Source organism: Megalobrama amblycephala, linkage group LG21 (genome assembly GCF_018812025.1).
Source record: "Megalobrama amblycephala isolate DHTTF-2021 linkage group LG21, ASM1881202v1, whole genome shotgun sequence".
NCBI classification, from domain to species: Eukaryota; Metazoa; Chordata; class Actinopteri; order Cypriniformes; family Xenocyprididae; genus Megalobrama; species Megalobrama amblycephala.
In genome coordinates, this window is record NC_063064.1 from 3,864,512 (window position 1) to 3,886,888 (window position 22,377).

The 22,377-nt window shown below is 36.6% G+C and overlaps 1 protein-coding gene across 2 annotated transcripts in view; it reads left to right on the top strand.

Moving 5' to 3' along the window:
• The window catches only part of fhit (fragile histidine triad diadenosine triphosphatase), a 447,851-nt gene that overhangs the window by 31,832 nt on the left and 393,642 nt on the right, over positions 1–22,377 (top strand). For both annotated transcript variants that reach the window (XM_048173664.1, XM_048173665.1), the window contains exon 2: positions 12,104–12,162. The gene's annotated coding sequence lies outside the window, so the exon portion shown is untranslated. The remainder of the gene's footprint in view (positions 1–12,103; positions 12,163–22,377) is intronic.

A 22,377-nucleotide genomic window follows, 5' to 3' on the forward strand; every position in this document is an offset into this window, starting at 1 on the left:
TGGCCTTTTCATCATTTATCATCTAATCTGAACCAAAAACATGCTTTTGAAAAATGCAGCCTCTTGTTGCATGGATATAATGTTTTTTTTGTTCTTTTTTCTATTTTCTTTTCTTTTTTATTTATTTGACCAACGATCGAAAGATGGCATGTAAAGAAACAAAATGGCTATGCTACCATTTGTTTTGTAGATTATAAAGATCAAACTGATACAAACTGATTTATTCGTTTTGTAGCATGTCATGCACTGAGATCTCAGTTAAATAAGTTTCCACACTGAAAGTCTGTCTTTAGGTGGAACTCCTTTTCTGGACAAAAAAAAAAGTAAGAGGACATTACTGAATAGTTCACTTTAGTGTTGTGTCAAAAGAGATTTCATTGTGCAGATTAGGTCTTACAAATAGTTATATACTTGACCTATAGTTTAACTAAGCATAATATTCAAAATCCTTGAACTGAAAAATTCTTTATCTGTCAGATACTCTATCGTCTTAAATAACCGTAGCGGAGGCAGACTGTGTGGTATCTCCACACTTTTCTTAGGCTCAGAGTTATTCATGAAACCTTTTCTGTCATCCACTTAGTCTTCTGAATATAACACAACTCTTCTCGCTGAAGTTTGAACAAGGTCAGTCATCTCGTTGGAAAGTTTTTGTTCTAATCCTTTCTCGTTAAGTTAGCCCCAACTGCACTGCTTTTTCATAAGCTTCTGATATGTGTGATGCCATTTATGAGGTCATCACTGTGTTCAGTTTTATCTCAGTCTCTTATTCTCTGTTCATATAAGTGACAGTGCTTAGTACATCTGAAAGCTTACAGTAGATAAAGTATCTTGAAGCAGTGAAAGTGTCAAATCTGAACAAATTATGATTTAACAAACCAGATTGCTGTCTTAAGCTGGCTCTTTCTTTTTGTGGATATTTTGTTGTGATTTAAAGGTGACCTATTAAGCTTTTTTTATGCATGTAAACAATCTGCAAATTAACAATGCACAAGGTCCACACCAAAGAGATTGAATCTCTCCAACAGAAAACACCTGCCCTAAATGCTTCAATTGTTAGTCCTGTCATTGTTTCGGTAACGTGGCTACGTCACTATGTAACTCATTTGCATAATGCCTCAAACAAAGGTAGTTATAAAGCCAGGAAGAGGTTATCACTACATCTATAAATAAGAATAACAACAGAGTGTCTTTAAAACCGGGAACTACTTCCTTCCGCCACGGATTCAACAGTTGAGCCCAAGCCTCCGTTACTAATTCTAAATCATCACTTTAGATCTAGTAACGAAGGAACGTTGAGTTGCTTCATTGAAATTCATTTTAATATGTAGAGATCGAGTGTATTGCCTGCATCTAGTTGATATTCTTCAGGTCAATCTTATATTCATAATCACAAAATCAGTTTGAATGTCCGCTGAGGAAAGCGATATCATTTGTCTTTGTCCTTTTAACATTTAAGACATTTCCATGAAAGCACTAGTCAGTGCATTATTTGTCAGTTGCGTCTCGCAAGATGTTTAAAGTAAAAACAACGTCCTTGTTTCCTTGTTTCAGTCCACTTCAATATAAAAGTCTTTGTGACTGACTGACTCACTCATAAAGACAGTCTTTGCTGCCATCTCATGGCGTATTAATGTAGATTTCACTGAAGTCGAAATCCGTAACTGACTCTTTTTCAATACCAAAAAATACAGCATGTTATTTAAATAAAAAATTATTTATTGAACAATAATATTTAAATTAACAGCAATAGCCATTATAACAGTATAAGAAGTAAAATAGGAAATAAACAAGCAAACAAACAGTTCAGTCAAACACACAAAAACAGCACTCAATTTCAATGTAAATATAAAGTTGTGAAACTTAGTATAGCCTTTAAACCAAATCTATTAGCTCTGGAACAAGTAATATATTAATAAGACCAAAGATTGCCCGTTTGATATACCCAAAATGAAATTATACCTCATGTTTAAACACTGTCTACATGAGAGCCAGCAGAAAATTCTCGAGCGACTGGCCGAAATGAAGCTGTTCTCTGCGTTGAACGGTTGCTCCGAAGGCATCTAAACACATTTTCAAATATGACCTATGTTTACAGTACATATGAATTGCATATCTGAGGTCTAAAACTACATTCCATTACAAAATAACAGTCGTATCTATAAAAATATGGTGGGTTACGGTACTGTAACACTCGCTGTAAGAATGCTGACAACGGAGTGATTCAAATGGTGAAACGGTTCCCTTGGTGATATTGGTAGAATATCGCATGGCTGGAAATCAGATTCGAGAACCAGAAAGACCTGTTGTATATATTGAAGGTTTGGGTCAGTTTGCTTGTTCTTATTGACTATGACTTGACTCGCCAGTTATGGTTAGGGGCGTTAGATTTCCTACACACGCCTTATGCGGTTGACCAATCACAACAGATTGGGCCGGCTGACCAATAAGAGCAGACTGCGCTTTTCAGAAGGCAGGTTTTTAAAGAAACCAAAACTACAAAAAAACAAGAAAATCCTGCACACTATCAACTTGCAAAACAGTAAAAATTCTTTATTAGGCAAGTATTTTGACTTTACTAGTCTTTTTTCCTACGCACCTGTCTATGACCTACAGGTGTGCGATGCTAATTGACCAAAGAAACCAAAAATAAAACAGAGGATCCAGACAGAGGGTGAAAACAGTTGCTGCAACAATGTAAATTATAAGATTTTTTTTTTTGAACATTTAATGTAAATGTATTCTAGTAGACCTACTAAACAAAATCTATGAACCTGTAAATAAACATCATTTATCATCTACTCTGAACCAAAAACAAGCTTTTGAAACTCAAAAATGCAACACCATTTCCATAACATGTTGCACTGAAGGCCTTGTTCTTTTGTTTAATTAACTGTTAGTAGAAATACACTTACAATGAATGTATATAGGGCAAGTATTTTTGTTAAAATTAAGCTTATGTTTGCTTATATTTTTGGTCAAGAGCTTTTATTTATTTATTTTTTTCTGTAAGTGCGGTCACATTAGTAAATTTTGAAGCACCACTCACACAGTCTTTTTTCAAACCAAACATTTTTGGCAAAATAGAGAGATACAAGAAAAAAAAAAAACTATTTCACTCTTGCACGAAACTCCGTGTTGCATGGATTCCTATTGAAATGACTGTATTTTGCTCTTTGAAATTTTACAGAGCAACAGTAACTGTGACCAGCACATATAATGTTGAAGTATTATGTTTCATACCGTATGTACTTTATCATTTTATTGTCTTGCCCCATAGACTTCCAGTGTAACTGAATCATAAATTCAAGGATGTTCAAAATGATTATATCTGAAAACTTACTTGAACTTAACTTCTATCAAATCATATATTGATGCTACTTGATGCAATTTTCCCTGCATCCCCATTTAGGCGTGTTTTTTACTTTCTGTTTAATGTATGTACATTTTAAAGCTCTTGGTTTTGGGAACTTTTTGATGGTTGCAGTTCAGTGTCCTCAAGCTAAATCAGGGCTAAATTAAAACCGTGTCAGCAAGGGAAAGAAATCAGAGCTGGGTTGTTTTTAGTTTAGTTTCTCCAGCACAGGAGCAGAGGTTACATGCATGTTTTTTTTTAAGTTTAATAGCCTGTAGGCTTGGACTCCAAGATTACAAATACCCACAGCAGAATCAATAGTCCTCTACTAAAGGGGGGTGTTAGAAATACTTACAAAATAACATGTGTTATTTTTAAGAAGTAACCTTCTAAGAGCTCCTCAGCTGTTCGTGAGATCTGAGCACTCTACATTTTTAAAGTACTTTTTAAAGTACTTTGATCTTAAAGGAATAGTTTACCTAAAGATTCTGATGATTTTTCTGTGGAACACACAAGGAAAAATTTGGAAGAATGTCTTAAGCCCTATTCACACAGGATTAGTATTATCTGGGGACCTCGTGTGATTTAGAAATTACCCCTAGAAATTACCCCTTACCACTATTTTGGGTAGGCAGTTGCCTTGGAAATGTCTTGTCATTATAGGTCTAGCTTTATGATAAATCATTGACAGACGAATGCTCCTTACTGCGTGCTGCACGCATTCTGCAAATTGTAGTTGTATGGTGTATAGCGATATGACCCAGCTCCCAAAATACTATCAAAACACTACAACGCAGACTCCATTCTTCACGAAAAATGGATAAAGAGGCACATGGGAAACAAGAACATTGAAAAAAATTATATATTCAATTCAATTCAATTCAATTCAATTCAATTCACATTTATTTGTATAGCGCTTTTCACAATACATATAGTTTCAAAGCAGCTTTACAGAGAATTTATCATTTTTCAATTTGGAGAATGCAGTTAGCTAATAATGTAATAATTTAGGCAATTTAATTTACAATCACTGTTATCAGTTTAATTGAAGGTAGATGCGATGAGCTCCAGGAAATAATGAATTACATATTAACAATAATTAGGATATATAGAAATTTGGGAATGTGCATGTTCACGTTGATCCAGATATTGCATCATCTGAAGTCCTCGCAGGTACCATCTCTTCAAAGGTGTTAGTCATCTGAGGTCTTCTTAAGAGGCTGGATCCAAACTGAAGCTGATGTACTCTCTATAGTATTTTCTGTTTTATGGGCGTCCCGAGGTAAAACAGAAAAGCAAATGGAGAATAATTAGCGTAGCTGCTGTTCATAACATTAAGCAAAGATAGTCAGGTGCAATTGATCTGGTATGAGATGCATTATGTGAATGCTTGGCTAAAGAGATGTGTCTTTTATCTAGATTTTAAACTGGGTGAGCGAGTCTGAGCCCCGAACATTATCAGGAAGGCTATTCCAGAGTTTCAGAGCCAAATGTGAAAATGCTCTCCCTCCTTTAGTGGACTTAGATATCCTAGGTACAACCAGAAGTCCAGAGTTTTGCGATCTTAAAGATCGTGAAGGATTGTAGGGCGATAGAAGATCGTTAAGTACGCAGGAGCTAAACCATTTAGAGCCTTATAGGTCATTGGCAATACTTTATAATCGATATGGAACTTAATGGGTAACCAGTGTAGAGATGATAAAATTGGTGTTATATGATCATGTTTTCTTGATCTGGCAAGAACTCTAGCAGCTGGATTTTGTGCTAATTGTAGCTTGTTTATTGAGGAAGCAGGACAACCAGCTAATAATGCATTACAGTAATCTAATTGAGACGTCATGAATGCATGAACTAACTTTTCTGCATCAGAAATAGATAACATATTCCATATTTTAGTATTGTTTCTGAGATGGAAGAAGGCTGTTTTTGTAGCATATGAAATATGATTTTCAAAGGACAAGTTGCTGTCTAATATAACACCCAGGTCTTTAACTGTCGAGGATGGAGTAACAGTACATCCTTCTAAATGCATATTGTAGTCTGAGTGATTCTGTGTACAGGTATATATACAGTACAGTCCAAAAATTTGGAACCACTAAGATTTTTAATGTTTTTAAAAGAAGTTTCGTCTGCTCACCAAGGCTACATTTATTTAATTAAAAATACAGTAAAAAACAGTAATATTGTGAAATATTATTACAATTTAAAATAACTGGGTAACATTTTAAATATATTTGACAAAGTAATTTATTCCTGTGATGGCAAAGCTGAATTTTCAGCATCGTTACTCCAGTCTTCAGTGTCACATGATCCTTCAGAAATCATTCTAATATGCTGATCTGCTGCTCAAGAAACATTTAATGTGTACAATTGTACAAAATATTTGTGTACAATGTTTTTTTTCAGGATTATTTGATGAATAGAAAGTTCAAAAGAACAGTGTTTATCTGAAATCTAATCTTTTGTAACATTATAAATGTCTTTACTGCCACTTTTGATTGATTTAATGCATCCTTGCTGAATAAAAGTATTCATTTCTTTAATTTCTTTTCAAAAAAATAAAAATAAAAATTCTTACTGACCCCAAACTTTTGAACGGTAGTGTATAATGCTACAGAAGCTTTGTATTTCAGATAAATGCTGTTCTTTTGAACTTTCTATTCATCAAGGAATCCTGAAAAAAAAAGTACACAACTGTTTTCAACATTGAAAATAATCATAAATGTTTCTTGAGCAGCAGATCAGCATATTAGAATGATTTCTGAAGGATCATGTGACACTGAAGACTGGAGTAACGATGCTGAAAATTCAGCTTTGCATCACAGGAATAAATTACTTTGTCAAATATATTTAAATAGTACACAGTTATTTTAAATTGTAATAATAATTCACAATATTACTGTTTTTTACTGTATTTTTAATTAAATAAATGTAGCCTTGGTGAGCAGACGAAACTTCTTTTAAAAACATTAAAAATCTTAGTGGTTCCAAACTTTTGGACTGTACTGTATATATTTAAAAGTTAAAATATATATATTTTACCTAAAGATATGGGTTTTGAGTTGATTTGTGCCAAACCTTAGCTTGATTTCTTTCGAAATTGAATTTGTTGACTCTATCGACTTCTTTTTTGGTCAGATTCCAACAAATCACACGTCATTTAATAGAGAATAACAATAACTTTTTGGAAATGTGCTCATTGCGACTCATTTTGATAGCACGGGTCACATATAATAATTTGCCATTTTTGGATGACCATTCATTTCTAGTCACCATTCACTTGCGTTATATGGAAAGAACAGAGTGAACATCATGCCTTCCTCTGAAGTTTTCTAGTACATGAAATTTGTTTTTTAGAAAGTGAAAACAATAGTCTCTTCATCTCCTGACATAGATTCTTTCTGCTTCTCCAGAGTCTGAGTTATATATTGAGATTTCCACCACTGATGGCTCTCCTGAACCTTGTTTATCTCTCTGCGCGTCCTCTTTCCGTCAGTTTAATCAACGCTTTTAATTACCGACACTTTCAGTTGCCTTGTGTTCATTCGGTTGTCACCTTCGGGAAATCCTGCAATGGAGGGAAAAAAAGAAGACCAAAAAAAGGTCCGTTTCTTCCCGCGGGTGTTGGAACAGGCTTGGTAATATCCAGCCTCTGCCAGTCCGTCAACTCTGTTGCCAGCTCACATCTCCGCAGGCCCGCTGGGTTCTTCCAACATTGTCTTGATAAATGGATTTTTGCCTTGACTCGAATATGTCCTTTTAAGATGGGTGGGACGAGGACACTTGGGTCTACATTCCATCAAGCCTTAGTCACATCATCAGGGTCACATGAACATAGAGCCTAGATTCTTTCAGGTTTTCTTGCAATGATGTATTATGCAATGCTATTGTAAGAGGTCTTTATCTATGTTTGCTTTCACAATGAAGTATGCATGAAATCTATTTCAAGATGTTTTGGCCTGTGTTGTTTATGTGAGCTGTCTGAGCAGAATTGAAACATAATATTGCTAAACAGGGGCATCTTGCTACTTCTACCTCACATACATTCGACAAACAGAGAGCAATTTTTTCATTGACATATTTAAGTCCATTCGTCCGTCCAAAATGAATAAAGCCCAAAGTATACTTCATTTTTTTTACGTGCGCGCGAGGATCAGCGTACAGTGCGCGTGACGCAAATTTTGTCATCAGAAGCGTACGCGCATACTGTACACACGCCGCCGGATTTTTGTAACCGTTTGTACGCGCAGGTCGGATTTGCGCATTTAATTTCTCAGAAACACTCAATAAAGACTGACTGGAATCAACAGACTGGAACGCATGCAAGTTACAGCGACAATAGAGGCCTGTATAGATGAGAGATTGTGCGAAGATGTTAGAAAGTACCCTCATTTGTACATGAAAGAATACAAATATATTGACATGGGTTGTAACTCATGGTGAGAGATTTCTCAAAACTCCGTATGCGTCGAGCGCATATGTGCGCGTACAAATGCGTTTGAGTCAAAAGAAGTGAAGTTAATAAATGTAATTTCGGGACAGAGGTCGCGTTAACCGAAAATTATCCATCATTGACGGATTTTTTTTTAACATTGACGGAAAAATCTGAAGGCCGTCCGTCATTTTGACAGATTACACTGAGGGTGATCTATTGTAAATTGTAACAGTAATTCACACCCCTGTCCAGTTGGTGGCGAGTGCGCTCCAATGTAGCAGCAGAGCACTGGATCCAGAACAAAAATGAAACTGGCACAATCTTTTGCTATGCGTTTGATAATGCACAGGCAAGTACCCAGAAGCTACAACGATATATGACGCCACATTAAAGAGCGCCAAAACGGTATTTATTGCTTGAATTTCTTAATGAAATGGACAGAATTTGAAATCTGAGACTTTGTTTCATATCAAAAGCAACACAAAGCTTTAAGCTTATTGCGATTTATTAGATGGGAGGCGCACTACTGTTTATTCATCAGCTGAAAACAGCATATAGCCTACCAAAAGATCCACTGGGATTTAAGAATCGATATTGATCTTATGAATGTGACCAAAACAGTAAGGAGACATTTTAATTGTTTATTAATAAAGTAATGTTTTCTGAATCAGTGTCGGCTGCAATCGTCGGCTCTCATCATCTCCTCATAGTGGACGCGCCTAGAGAGAGAACGCACATTTCATTTGGTTTAGGCTACATAATCAGAGTAGCCTATTTCTTTTCGTTTTTAATTATTTCGTTTTCGTTAAAGTAGATATTTAAAGCTTTCTATAGATATATATAGTCAAGCAGCTGCTGAGTTTTTCATTTAGCCTGTAAGACGCGCTCCAGTTCACGCGCCAGTGATCGCGCCCGCGCCTCCATGTCACGATTAAATTGCCTGCTATATTTGCTTCTTATTTATTAAATCCAGGCAGTTGGTTGATGAAACATTGATTAAAATTAAGATACAATTTTTACAAAACGAAATTCACTTTAAAGAAAGGCTTTCTACAAAACAAAACTTGAAGTGGTCAAAATCATGTCTGACCCACTCCATGACTCCCGACATATTGCGCATTTTATGGTGCATCTTACTCACGCTCTTCATTTTTCATAATCAAATAGATGAATTTAAAACATAACATAGGACTATTTAAACAAATATGAAACTACGTTTTCTTTAAAGGCTACAACACGTAGCCTGTAGTATAGTACAGAGAAATTTCATGTTAAAGTAAAAGTTACGCAGTCTAATCTGTTAATCTGTTCTTCAAAATAAATGGATAAGCCTATATCATCCTGTAGGTTCATAATTAAAAATGAAAATGTGAACAAAAATAAAAGCAATTAAATGTGTTATTATAATTAAAATATGAAAACGACGGGTAACAGTAGATTATGACAGAATATTTACGACCCTGTCCGTCAAAATGACGGACAATGTTAAAGTCTAGCGCAACCTCTGTTTCGGGAGGAGTACGCCCATCTAATCTTCCAATTAATACCAAGGTATAAAACAAGCATCTCACCTCTTCCTGTTGTTAGTTCTTTCGGCATCCCTCCTCCTCCTCTTCTCCTCCTTTTTGTACACTTTTACCTGTTATAGAGGGGCAATCAGAGATCTATCTATCTATCTATCTATCTATCTATCTATCTATCTATCTATCTATCTATCTATCTATCTATCTATCTATCTATCTATCTATCTATCTATCTATCTATCTATCTAATCTTTAAATCTGTTATGCATTCCTTATTTAACATCCTTTCAATTTGTCTTAGGCCTTCATTTTTCTGTGGCTACAGACTGCTAAGATACACGCAGTATGGTGATTCACGCAGTATGACCCTTGAGCGGGGGTGTTGCTAGGGTTTCTAGGGCCCTGGTACTGTATTATTGCTTAGAAAACAATATATACTTATATTTTATTATTTATATTTCACCTCCCTGTGACAACAGAAAGCTTTTTAACCCCCAGAGCAACTGTAGCATGATGTGCAAAGCAAACTACAATGCAAACAGCATTTTAGAGTTCAACGCAGGGTTGAAGTATAAAAGGCTGTGGAGATCTTTTGGGTTATATACAACTACAGCCATTTATTCTGCACTTCTTTTCAAGTGCAAAAGTCATGGTTGATTTGGAAATTTCAGAAACTTCTAAAGATGCACATGATGATCGATATTTCAGTGATCAGACTGAAAAAGCACATGATGATTTTTTATTTATTTTTTTTTTAATATAATGAATATTACATCCAGAAAATGCATAGATTTTCTGAGATTTACAATCTTATTTGGGTTGGGATGTCAAAAAATGTAACAAATATTTTCAGGTAAATTACTTGCTATGTGGGATGTAATCATTTTTACCATACAAAAGAAAAGAAAAAAGAAAAAAGGTGCAGTAGAGGGTAAATATCACTCATACTCACTTTGTCCTTCAGAAATGCATGCTGCTTAATGCTAAAGCTGCCGATGTTTGTTCATCATTTGTTTCGCAGTGTTCTCCAAGTTGTCTGTGTAATAAAAAAAATAAAAAAATTCTCTGCACAAGGACGGCATTTCTTGGCCCTGTCATGTTGCATTTGGATGGCTCATGTTGCTTAGAGCAGAGAAAACATTAAGGTAGTCAACTCGTAAATATTTGATTTACCCAGTGCTGGAGATGGATTCAATTTTAATTGTTTAAGAAGCGGTGTTCTGCCCACATTCAAAAATTATAACGTTTAAAAATAACCAATGTTAAGGGTCTGGGATATGTAATTCATGATGATGCTTGAATGGAGAATGGGTGTAATTATTGTGCATGGAAAACAAAACAGCTTTAATTTACCAGGATAATCAGACCTGCAAAGCTATGAGAAACTAGCTGCCAAACATAAAAAGTGATGTGTGAATTTTTTTTTTTTTTTTTTTACATTTTTGTTAAAGACTGCATGTTTACTTGAATCTCTTTTAGAGTTCTACTATAGAGCTCATATGTTTAATCTTAAACCGAATATTTTGGATCACCCATGTACAGAACGACTTGATTGTTTTCATTGATAAGCTGTCATGGAGATCTTTGAAAATGAAGATGGTGTAGGCTAGTAGTGGTTGAAGAACTGGATTGGTAACTAAAAGGTAGTACATTTGAACCCTGCAAAGGATGATGGTGAACTATGGTGCAAGATACCAGAATGCTTAGGTGGAACTGTCTGAATAAGTGTTCTGTAGATCCTATAAAAACATAAAGTAGTGGTGACTTGTTTCTGAATGAATCAGAGTTGGGTGAATAATGCAATGACTCACTCAGTCACTTGTTGCAACCCACTGGCATCAGCATGTAACATTGCAGAAGGGGGCAAATTAAGAATTTGTTTCCACAACTTAGATTATTTTTTTTTAGATTATGTCCCTCATTTTAGTTAAATTGTTCCCAAAACTTTTTTTTTTTTTTTAATATTTCCCCTTGTTTTAGGTAAATCGTGGCCATGTTGTAATAATTTGTTCCCTCATTTTAACTGAGAGAACAAATTAGTACAATGTGTTAATGATTGAATTCAATAACAAGAATAACTACTTCTCAATTTATGGCCAAAATATGTTTTTTTCACGTGCAGAGTCATAATGGACAGTTTGTAATGTGAATAAACAAAACAAAAAAAAACTCAAGTCATGTGAGCAAAACAGAGAAAAATCCCATGTTTTTGGAATAAATAACTCTGTGAATGCTGCTTGACCAATCAAATTGTAGGACCGGAACTAAATAAACTAATGCTGTACGAATGTTAGCTACAATGCTGTTTAGAATAAGAATATCCTGCCGCCAACTAGCAATAGTAAGTAGATTTTTTTTTTCTTTGTTTCTTGGATGTGAGTCATGTGACAATAACTAAAGTTAAGCCCATCTGTTAATATTGCAGTAGTAAATTTCGAACCATCAACACATTGTTTGTTTAAGCTTACTGACAAATTAGTAATTAGCAATTACTGGTAGTTATCATTTTTAGGTTGTTTACTCCATTTTTCTAATTCATAACTCTCTTATTCCACAGCAGGACCATTTGATGTTAGCTGCGCATAAAATACAGTTGGCATTTCAAACTCACTTTTATTCAGAAAACATTTCAAGTACAGCAACAATACCACCCTTTTGAATCTCCCTGCTGTCTCAATTAGCATCGGCTAATCTGAAGCATGCTACTTTTTAATGATGCCTTAATAATAAACACAGTTGTCCAAGTTTACCAGTAATGACACAGTTTTTTCATGTCTGTGTGTGTTTCAGGCTCTCTTCTCTCATTAATTGCATGAGCTAGGCGCTCAGGGAAAGTTCACAGAGTGAAGGTAAGTGTATTTATTGCATCGCTTTGACAATGAAATCAGCCAGGTTCATTGATTTTTTTTTTTATTTATTTTAATTTATTTTTTTTTATTAGTCTCTCTCGTGCTTTTTTTTTTTTTTTGTTTGTTTTTTTTTGGTGGGCTGATAATCAAGTTGATTACAGATAAAAACAAGTAGGAGAACTGCTAGCACGCTCTAGAGAAATGGTTTGTTAGAAGTGAGGAGCAGTAAATGAGCCCAGCACATGTTTCTGATCGTTGGCAGCTATGCAGAAACATATCACAGCACATGTGACACTAATCGCAAAAGACTACAGAGATGAGGTAAATGAAAAGGTGCAGCTTCTTTCCGTTGTTCTTTTGTCCTGTCTTTTGGAGTATAAAATCATTGGCTGCATTCCATTTTTCTGTCCTTGTTTTCCGAGTATGGTGGGGCTACCTTAAATAAAAGTATGTTAAAATGGGGCTGTAGGCCCCCTGGGATGCAGTGAAAGGCCCTTTTGTTTTTTATTTTCCCCCAAAACACTACATTTTCAGGGTTATTGTCAGCTCTACAGTTTTCCTTAAAAACAACAACAACAACAACAACAACAATAAAACTAAATGAAATACATTAATTAATTAATTAAACTTGTGTAAAACTCTCCACTACAATGCTAGGGTGTAGGGCATTATTATGTGGTTGGTAACACTTTACAATAAGGTTCCTTAGTTAACATTAGTTAAAGTGTTACCATGTGGTTGCTAAAGTGTTCTGAGAACATATTAGCATGTTAGTCAAAGTCAAAAGAGCCTGGCCTATTATGTTCTGATATTTATATAGGCTACTACTGTTAAAAAGTTTGGGGTAGTTTAGATGTTTAATGATTTTGAAAGAAGTCTCCTATGCTCACCAAGGCTGCATTTATTTGATTAAAAATTGCTTATTCCCCTGTAGCTGAATTTTTTTTAGCATCACTATTCCTGACTTCAATGCCACATGATCCTTCCAAAACCATTCTGATACACCAATTTGGTGTTTAAGAAACTTTTCTTATTAGCAGTGTTAAAATTGCTTAATAGTTTTGTGGACAGTGTAAATAGATGCTGTCAACAAATTAAGAATTTTGTCCAAAACAAATTTGTGTCCATATTTTATTTTATTCCCTCATTTTCTTTAAAGGTGCCCAAGAACGTTCTTTCACAAGATGTAATATAAGTCTAAGGTGTCCCCTGAATGTGTCTGTGAAGTTTCAGCTCAAAATACCCCATAGATTTTTTTAAATAAATTTTTTTAACTGCCTATTTTGGGGCATCATTAACAATGCACTGATTTACACTCGGCGCCGCCCCCTTAAATCGCGTGCTCCCTGCCACACCAGCTGTCGACTATATTACAGCGCATTTACAAAGTTCACACAGCTAATATAACCCTCAAATGGATCTTTACAAGATGTTCGTCATGCATGCTGCATGCATGCTTCGAATTATGCGAGTAAAGTATTTATTTGGATGTTAAAGTTTTATTCTGAGTGAATTTGAGGCTGTCCTCTGTGGCTAACGGCTAATGCTACACTGTTGGAGAGATTTATAAAGTTGTGTTTATGCATTATACAGACTGCAAGTGTTTAAAAAATGAAAATAGCGATGGCTCTTGTCTCCGTGAATACAGTAAGAAACGATGGTAACTTTAACCTCATTTAACAGTACATTAGCAACATGCTAACGAAACTTTTAGAAAGACAGTTTACAAATATCAGTAAAAATATCATGCTATCATGGATTATGTCAGTTATTATTGCTCCATCTGCCATTTTTCGCTGTTGTTCTTGCTTACCTAGTCTGATGATTCGGCTGTGTGCACAGCTCCAGACGTTAACTGGCTGCCCTTGTCTAATGCCTTTTATAATGTTGGGAACATCATGGGCTGGCATTATGCAAATATTGGGGGCGTACACCCCGAGTGTTACGTAACAGTCGGTGTTATGTTGAGATTCGCCTGTTCTTCGGAGGTCGTTTAAACAAATGAGATTTATATAAGAAGGAGGAAACAATGGGGTTTGAGACTCACTGTATGTCTTTTCCATGTACTGAACTCTTGTTATTTAACTATGCCAAGGTAAATTCAATTTTTGAATCAAGGGCACCTTTAAAGGTGCAATTTGTAAATTTTAGCAGCATCTAGAGGTGACGTTGCAAACTGCAACCAACTTCGGCTCTCCCCACCGTTTTGAAGCAAAATAGAGAAGCTATGGTGGCTGTCTGGCCGACACAAGACAAAGATGTCGTCATCTGAAGACAGGAACACAGCAAGCTGATGGTTGGCCGTCGGGCAGTTTTTATTTGTCGGCCGACTACGTTTTCTCAGTGTGTTCCACCGGCTGAAGTTGGTCCTCGTCAGCTTTTTTTCGGCCGATTTGACATGTTGAATTGGCGTCGGAGCTTGTCGGTCCGTCAGGCCATCTGATCATTCTGATTGGCTGTTCAACTACTTCCACCTGCTGGTACGGAAAGGCATTTCATCTCGCGCAGTAAAAATGGTTCCCACAACTTCTTAATTTGTTCCCTTGTTTTAGGTAAATCATGGCCACACTGTACTAATTTGTTCCCTTGTAATTTAGTACAACATGGCCACAATTTATCTATTTCATTTATTCATTTTTGCTTTTGATCGAATGAATGCATCCTTGCAGAATAAGGCCACTTTTACACAGCAGCAGAATACGGTTGTCAGTCCTGTATTTGAGTCATAATAAGCTTATGTTCTCACACAGTTCGGTTATTTACTGGAGTTACAGCCACATTCTGTGACTGAACTCAACCCGTAAATTTTCAGGATTCAAAACTGTGTATTTTTTTTTTTTTTTTTTTTTGTCATGTGCAGAGTTGTACTACTGCACAGTTTGTAATGTGAAAAAAAACACTTCAGTCATGTGAGCAAAACTAAGTTTTTGGAATAAATATCAGAACTCTTGAATGCTGCTCGACCAATCAAATTGGAGGAACGGAACTAAATAAACAAACCTGTTCTTGTGTCCAATTCCACAAAACTGGAAGACTTTCTGAACATAAGCACTAGGCTTTTTTAATTTGTTTTTAATTTTTTAAGAAATGAAAATTGGTAACACTTTAACTAATGTTAACGAATTAACCTTATTGTAATGTATTAACTAACATGAACTAACCATGAGCAATACATTTGTTTCTGTATTTGTCAATCTTTGTTAATGTTAGTTAAAAAAAATACAGCAGTTTATTTTTTGTTAATTTTACTTTAGAGCATTAACTAATGTCAACAAATACAACTCTTGATTTAAATAATGCATTAGTAAATGTTGAAATTAACATTAACAAATATGAATTAATGCTACAGAAGTGGTTCATTTTTAGTTCGTTAACTAATGAAGTTAATTAATGAACCTTATTGTAAAGTGTTACCAGCAAATTTAAAATAAAAAAAATAGGAGAATTAGTAATAGATTAATTGAATTATAAATAATTTGCTATTTTGTGAATATTAAGTAACCATTTAATCAATAAAAAAGTGACTGTAGTCTGATTACGAGTATTTTAAAATGTAATATCATCTAATTACAAGTACTTAAAGGGTTAGTTCACCCAAAAATGAAACTTATGTCATTAGGTTCACACCCTTAAGACCTTCGTTCATCTTTGGAACACAAATTAAGATATTTTTGATGAAATTTAAGAGGCTTTTTTTTTTTTATCTCTCATAGAAAGCAATGAAATTACTACATTCAAGGTCCAGAGAAGTAGTAGTAGCTTCCGTGTTTACTTCCGAACGTCGACTCATTATTGGCTAGCTCCTGCATCAGGAGCTCACGTGAACACAGCCTCGGCCAATACTGTGTTCGGACGTAGAACATGGAAGCGCCGCAATGCGCTTACTGTGCCAACTGTGTAACAGACTGACAGGGAAGAGGAAAAATTGTTGAATAGTCATTGTTTTTGTTTGTTTTTGCACACAAAAAGTATTCTTGTCGCTTCATAACATTGAGGTTGAACCATTGTTGCCACGCTGACTCTTTTAACTACAAACCTGATTCCAAAAAAGTTGGGACACTGTACAAATTGTGAATTAAAACAGAGTGCAATGATGTGGAAGTTTCAAATTTCAATATTTTATTCATAATACAACATAGATGACATATCAAATGTTTAAACTGAGAAAATGTATCATTTTAAGGGAAAAATAAGTTGATTTTAAATTTCATGGCATCAACACATCTCAAAAATGTTGGGACAAGGCCATGTTTACCACTGTGTGGCATCCCCTCTTCTTTTTATAACATTCTGCAAACGTCTGGGGACTGAGGAGACAAGTTGCTCAAGTTTAGGAATAGGAATGTTGTCCCATTCTTGTCTAATACAGGCCTCTAGTTGCTCAACTGTCTTAGGTCTTCTTTGTCGCATCTTCCTCTTTATGATGCGCCAAATGTTTTCTATGGGTGAAAGATCTGGACTGCAGGCTGGCCATTTCAGTACCCGGATCCTTCTTCTACGCAGCCATGATGTTGTAATTGATGCAGTATGTGGTCTGGCATTGTCATGTTGGAAAATGCAAGGTCTTCCCTGAAAGAGACGATGTCTGGATGGGAGCATATGTTGTTCTAGAACTTGGATATACCTTTCAGCATTGATGGTGCCTTTCCAGATGTGTAAGCTGCCCATGCCACACGCACTCATGCAACCCCATACCATCAGAGATGCAGGCTTCTGAACTGAGCGCTGATAACAACTTGGGTTGTCCTTGTCCTCTTTAGTCCGGATGACATGGCATCCCAGTTTTCCAAAAAGAACTTCAAATTTTGATTCGTCTGACCACAGAACAGTTTTCCACTTTGCCACAGTCCATTTTAAATGAGCCTTGGCCCAGAGAAAACGCCTGCGCTTCTGGATCATGTTTAGATATGGCTTCTTTTTTGACCTATAGAGTTTTAGCCGGCAACAGCGAATGGCACGGTGGATTGTGTTCACCGACAATGTTTTCTGGAAGTATTCCTGAGCCCATGTTGTGATTTCCATTACAGTAGCATTCCTGTATGTGATGCAGTGCCGTCTAAGGGCCCGAAGATCACGGGCATCCAGTATGGTTTTCCGGCCTTGACCCTTACGCACAGAGATTGTTCCAGATTATCTGAATCTTTGGATGATATTATGCACTGTAGATGATGATAACTTCAAACTCTTTGCAATTTTTCTCTGAGAAACTCCTTTCTGATATTGCTCCACTATTTTTCGCCGCAGCATTGGGGGAATTGGTGATCCTCTGCCCATCTTGACTTCTGAGAGACACTGCCACTCTGAGAGGCTCTTTTTATACCCAATCATGTTGCCAATTGACCTAATAAGTTGCAAATTGGTCCTCCAGCTGTTCCTTATATGTACATTTAACTTTTTCGGCCTCTTATTGCTACCTGTCACAACTTTTTTGGAATGTGTAGCTCTCATGAAATCCAAAATGAGCCATTTTTTGGCATGACATTTCAAAATGTCTCACTTTCAACATTTGATATGTTATCTATATTCTATTGTGAATAAAATATAAGTTTATGAGATTTGTAAATTATTGCATTCCTTTTTTATTCACAATTTGTACAGTGTCCCAACTTTTTTGGAATCGGGTTTGTACGTCTTTACTACTTCTCTGGACCTTGAATATGGTAATTTTGTTGCTTTCTATGGGAGATTAAAAAAACCCTTGGATTTTATCAAACATTTCTTAATTTGTGTTCTGAAGATGAATGTGGAACAACATGAAGGTGAGTAATTAATGACAGAAATTTCATTTTTGGGTGAACTAACCCTTTAATTTTAGGATTCTGATTACATAATCCATATAATAAGTTACTACCCAGCACTGGATATGATTTATGTTTAATATTTTGAGCCTACTCTCCTAGTGTATGATGCTCCGCTGCTGAACACATTCGATTACTGCATTATAAAGTGCCATTTTCTTAACATAGTTTATTCTAAAACATGCTTAATGTGGCTTAATGTACTAAAAAATTTGACCATGGACAACCAAATTTCTCTCATATTTCTCTTTTAATAAACACTATCTATCTGCTTCCTGGCTCCATAATCCAAATGGAAAGACAATTTTGTGTTAAGCATACTTTGCTGACCTTTCCGTCTGTATTTCTCACTCTCTCATTCTCTCTCACACACACTTTTGTGCTTGTGCACACATAGAGACAGTGAACAAGAGAGAAGCTACATAGACACACACTATATACCATGTAAATAGTTAAATACAGTACTTATGCAAATAGTTATGATGCACACACAGTTTGGAATGACTTAAATACATTAAACCCTAAAATAGTCATGGTATGAGCAATAGAAAGCACCACTATAAATAGTAATAATAGTTCAAACTCAGGAGTCTCTTTTTATTCAACTTGTCTTTGTGACATTTTAAATGAGGTGTTTAGTATAGCTGTAAATGCATGTCATAACAAATCTGCAAATAAAAAACACCCACTGCTCTAGTGCTGTACCGGTCTGACCACCCCACGGCTTATGCTTGTCGTTAGTTATGGCATGTTAATTTTCTCCCAGTGGGAATACGTGTCCCAGGCAGTGAGTACCGCCTCTGTGCTTTTCAGTTCGTATGAATTACCTTAATTTGCTTCTGTGATGGTATGGCCTTGGTTACTACATTTAATTCTAGATACTTTAGAATAAGGGTTAAACAGAAACGCATTCACAGAAAGGGAGACTAGTGTATGAGATTGCAAAATGCGCTGACTAATTTGAATGACTGAAATGTTTACAACCATGAAATTAATAACAATAAAATGGCATGTTAGGACAAGCCAACAGTGTCATCTTCGTGATCTGATATCAAGTTTTGATGTTTTGTTGTACCATCTATTAATAGCCTGCTGACTCTGGAGGTCTAGACAATGCAATTGGACTTGATTGTTCAGCACATCCCACAGATGCTCGATTGGATTGAGATCTGGGGAATTTGGAGGCCAAGTCAACACCTTAAACTCGTTGTTGTGCTCCTCAAAACCATTCCTGAACCATTTTTGCTTTATGGCAGGGTGCATTATCAAAGCCACTGGAAGGCAAGCTGCAACCTTTAGCCAAAAAAGGCTAATGCTAACACTTCAGCTCTGGCGGTACACATAGGAGGTACCGCAGGGAAGGAGTATTGAACGGTGGCACTGATGTCACTGCCATTACACGATAGGCTGAGAGATGCCGCACGTGATTAAGTTAGCCGTTACGCTTTCTCCAATGGTAAGAGATACAGACCCTCTCATCTCCCTATAATATCCAATCTCTGGCATTATCCTGCTGAAAGAGGCCACAGCCACCAGGGAATACCGTTTCCATGAAAGGGTGTACATGGTCTGCAACAATGCTTAGGTAGGTGGTATGTGTCAAAGTAACATCTACAAGGATGGCAGGACCCAAGGTTTCCCAGCAGAACCATTGCCCAAAGCATTACACTGCCTCCGCCAGGCTTGCTTTCTTCACAGACTGCATCCTGGTGCCATGTGTTCCCCAGGTAAGCGACGCACACGCACCCGGCCATCCGTGTGATGTAAAAGAAAACATGATTCATCAGACCAGGCCACCTTCTTCCATTGCTCTGTGGTCCAGTTCTGATGCTCACATGCCCACTGTTGGCGCTTTCGGCGGTGGACAGGGGTCAGCATGGGCACCCTGACTGGTCTGCAGCTATGCAGCCCCATACACAACAAACTGGAATGCACTGTGTATTCTGACACCTTTCTATCAGAACCAGCATTAACTTCTTGAGCAATTTGAGTTACATTATCTCGTCTGTTGGATCACTCCTCATGTGCATCAATGAACTTTGGCAGCCCCTGACCCTGTCACCGGTTTACCACTGTTCCTTCCTTGGAGCACTTTTGATAGATACTGACCACTGCAGACCAGGAACACCCCACAAGAGCTGCAGTTTTGGAGATGTTCTGACCCAGTCGTCTAGCCATCACAATTTGGCCCTTGTCAAACCTGCTCAAATCTTTACTCTTGCCCATTTTTCCTGCTTCTAACACATCATTTTGAGAACAAAATGTTCATTTGCTGCCTAATATATCCCACCCACTAACAGGTGCCGTGATGAAGAGATAATCAGTGTTATGTTGGGACATTACTTTTTTTTCCTGACCCTAAACCCTCCCCTACCCCTACCCAGTAAATGCTTTATTCCCACTATTCTATACCCGTTAGGCACTTTTCCACTTTCCAAATATTTTCTTATTTTATTTCAAATAAGCTTCTGTCTGAGTCTGATAAGTGATGGGGAAACAGAGAAGAATGAGTTTGAAAAAAGGTGGATTTGAACTCTGGTCATTTGCGTCAAAAGATAACTCCACCTTACTCTTCACGCCACTGATCCTGTTATCAGCCGGAGTTAAATTTTGTTTGGTGGGTGGATCTGCCAAAAAGGCAGGCTATTTGACTTAATGTAAATATACACACCTTTGTGTTTATCCAGATTTCCTTCACATTTTGGGTTGTCATTAATTTCAGTGATTTCAGTCTCCACCGCAGGAGCTTTACCCAGAAACTAGGGACTTCGGGGTAGTACTCGGTGTGTTTCAACTGCAGGGACCAGGGTCAAAATTAAGTTCTGGGTAAATATTTTCCCCTCAGAAAATCCCTGCTCACAAGGTAGTATTTTTTCAAAGTTCAGGAATTTTCAGGAGTGGGACCTGGGTGCTGAACATGCTGATTGGATGAGTTCACACAGCATTTTGATTGGTTGACTCCATGCAACATTTTCTTTCAACCACCATTTTTAAAAATTTGTTGTGGCGCGTGCAGTTAGAGTTGTTTGCTATTCGAATCAACAATGGAGTTTAAAAAATACAACCGATGGGCCAGTGACGAGGTTCGGGCTTTATTAAGCTTATATTGCGGAGGACGAAATCCAGCGGGAACTGGAAAGTTGCGAGCGATTCCTACATTACCGCACTATCTTCACAGTGCTTTAGACACGATGGGAACGCAGACAGCAACAGGTCTGGGGGAAAAAAGTCCCTAGGACAAATTGTTATGGGTAATTTTGGTGGAAACGCGGCTATTGAGGCACAACTCGGGGAAAATATGATTTTCTTTGCTGTGGTGCTTCAATGCCACAGGCAACACTGACATGGCCTTGATAGAAATGATACTCTAAAATGTGTACCATCTGGAAATTTATCTGGTTTTTCACCCACCTGTATTCCTGTGCATGGCTCTTACATTTTAAAGGCTTACAAAATTGTTTGATAGTAGACCTATTTAATGCAAGGAACAGTATGTCATTTGAAACATTATTTCAATCCATTTTAGCATGCATTGATAATTCGGTTTTTAAAAATTGCTGTAGCTACATTTAGAAAATATTTTTAGATCATAAACTGTGCATATGGGGTTCTTTAGCTCAACTGGTAAAGCTAGTGGGTTCAACTTGAGCTTCAATAAGGTAACACATACTAGTGCTAAAAAAAAAAAAAAAAAAAACAAAAAAAACCTTTGTGCTGAAATGCAAATTTCCACTGTGTGGTTATAAACATAGGCAACAGGAAGCAGTGTGGTTTGTTTGACCTGAACTGACTGTAGAATGGGGTTATGCTCAGCAGTGACTGACTGTGCAGAGTTGTGATTGATGTGATATGTGACACAGTGATGTCAGATGATGATGAAACCACCTTACAATGTAAATAATACATTTAGTTATTGTTATCAGTCGAATGACAAACAGGCCATGTGGACAAAATAAAGTATAGACAATATGAAATGTAGCTACTCTTTCATTTATGGCCAACATTTTATATGTGGCAGAGTCTTATGTAATAAGTTATGTATCATTGTTTTGAATTTACCAAGACTTTTCCCCCCAGGAGGGTTTAGGGTTGGGGTTAGAGTATTAACATCCATCTTCTGTTTACTGAACACTGAACTAGATGGCAATACATGGACATGTAAGCGAGATCCAAACTGAACCTGAATCTGTCAACCCCCATTACATGGTCTTCTCTTAAAATGAAACTCTTTGGTCATTTTTGAGCGAGATGCTAATGGTTTAATCAGATTCAATGATCCATGCAAAGCTGCAGCTAAAAGTGCTACCGCCAGACCCGGAGATTGGCTGGATTCAAAAATAGTAAAACTCAACTGTTTAACTCTAGGGGAAATGAGCCTATTTTCAAAAATCGTGGCGTGTTCCTTTAATATTATTAA